Source organism: Euprymna scolopes, chromosome 17 (genome assembly GCF_053919585.1).
Source record: "Euprymna scolopes isolate OS-2025 chromosome 17, ASM5391958v1, whole genome shotgun sequence".
Lineage (NCBI taxonomy): Eukaryota > Metazoa > Mollusca > Cephalopoda > Sepiida > Sepiolidae > Euprymna > Euprymna scolopes.
In genome coordinates, this window is record NC_136498.1 from 100512052 (window position 1) to 100514741 (window position 2690).

Here is a 2690-nt window from a genome sequence, read left to right on the forward strand (position 1 = left end):
AAAATAATGTCGGTTTTTATGTAAAAATTGAAGGTAAAAAAAACGACATTATTTTTGCACCAACTCAATACTTACAAAACTATTGTATCAATTTCTATTCAATCAAATTCGTAGGGTTACAAAGTTATTCGTACATTGCCTCAACAAGTAACACCAACTAGTAACAACAATGAACTAGTAACATATATGGATAGAAAAATATACATCGTAACGTGCGCGTAAATATCATATATTTTATGTCAGGTCATGTCATATGCTACTGGTACCATGTAACACAGTACTACCTGCCTCATAGTCAGGTCACCGGAAACTAAACTGGTTCCCCCACCAGAATTGTTTAGTGAGGAGGGTGGCTAAAGGATTAAAAACAAGACCTTCCAAAGGGCGAATGAACCCTTTTTCGGGGTCAACGACCAATTAGCACCGTGTGTGTTTGTGTGTATGTATATATGTGTTGGGGTGGAGAGGGCTCCTGTAAGCCGTAGTGAAGGCAACCTTTCTAGGAGAAGCAAATCTCTGATTTAAAAAACCATAAAGCGGGAGACCAGTACCCGCATTAAGCTGGTCTGCAGTTTAACTTGCTGGCTGGCTATCTTGCTCTTGCTTGTTGCTGGATCTCAACATATTGAACCGAGAGAGAGACTTAGCTGTCGTACAGAGCTAAGACTGTAACATCATCTGTGTATAGATACTCTCTCAGACATCTGTCTATTAAAATTGTCCTGTGGCGATGGAAGTCATTTTTGGGCTCATGGATTTTAAATGCCTGAGGGAGTGGCACTCGTCTAACAAGACGTTGAAATCATCATATTTTATGCAAATTTCGCATTTATTATTATACAGAAAATCCTCGATTTATTATTATATTGTACCCGTCGTGTGGCGTTGCTCGCTTGATAAATGCGTTTAAATATAACATTTAAATTTATGCAGATTTCATATTTATCATTGTAGAGCCAATTCTTCTATTTATTATATTGCATCCAATATATAATAGCGATTTCAATAGTAAACAAAAATACTTAGCTGCCATCAGTTAGAATGGAAACAAAAATTTTAGCTCTCTAGGCGTAATCGCTATCACATGCCTTAAATTAGATGCGTATCGAAACTTTAAAACAATTAACACAGTTCAGCATATACTGTATATTTGCGCATGCGTGGAGGATACAAATTAAGTCGATTTTTGCCTGACTAATTCCAATTCTAATTCTTAACTATACCCTCGTAGCATTAATTTTTCTGACTAAAACCACCTCAACTTTGTTTCACATGTATAACAATCTCACAGATAAAATTAAATCTTTAAACCACAAATTGATTGAGTAGTTTGAGAGGGACTTTTCAACATACACACAGACAAATAAAATTTTAAATATATATATATATATATATATATATCTTTATATATAAATATATATATATATATAGTGATAGTAAATATATATATATATATATCTATATATATCTTTATATATAAATATATAAACATATAGAGTGATAGTAAATATATATATATATATAAATATAGAGTGATAGTAAATATATATATATATATCTTTATATATAAATATATAAATATATAGAGTGATAGTATATATATATATATATATATATATATATATATATATATATATATATATATATATCTTTATATATAAACAAGCAGGGGTGTCCGGCGTTGCTCGGGTGTTTGGAGGTGTATGCTGTGCAAAAAAAAAGCAAAAAAACAAAAAAAATGGTTAATTTTTTAAAACTTTGACCCCTATTATGACCCCTTAAAATTTATTGTTTCGGGCTCAAATCACTTTATTAAGTTAGATCCATGTTCAAGGAACCTAAACTAAAATTTCAAGTGTCTAGACCCAAAATTGTCGGAGGAGTTTGGTAGAGTTCTTAAAGGTCAAATCGTTGAAATTTGACCCTTTAACAGCCGAATTTCTGGCTGACACCCATCACATCTATTTTCCCAAATCTCAGTACCCGGTATTTCAAATTTCGAGTCTATAGACTAAAAATTGACAGAGTTATTGCGTAGGGAAATGTACACAGACACACAGACACACAGATAGACAGACAGACACGTTCACTTTTATAGATATATAGATATATAAATATATAGAGTGATAGTAAATATATATATATATATATATATATATATATATATATATATATATATATATATAAAGTTTTGGTTGATACTAACAAAAAAAAAGAGCGTCTTTAATATATGTCGGTGTAACTGTGTTTACATTTGGCTCGTCGTCGATTTTATTTGTGAAATAATGTGTGAAATTGTCCGTATCATCATCGTTTAGTACTCGAAAAGTGTTAGTTTCAACCAAACTTTTTATTAAAAAAAAACAGTAAGCGTATGTATATGCGTATTTGTGTGCTACTATGTGTGTACGTTTGCATGTGTGTGCCTATGCATATGTATGTTGTCATACATCTGCATGTATGCATGTGTTCATTTCCATGTGTGTGTGGGGTGGAGAGGGCTCCCGTGGGGCGTGTTGAGGGCAGCCCCTCTGGGAGAAGCGGATCTCTGATTAAAAAAAAAAAGAAGCGGGAGACCATTACCCGCATTAAGCTGGCCTGCAGTTTGACTTGTTGCTGACTATCTTGATCTTGCTTGTTGCTGGATGTCAACATTTTGAATCGAGAGAGAGATTTAGCTGTCGTACAAA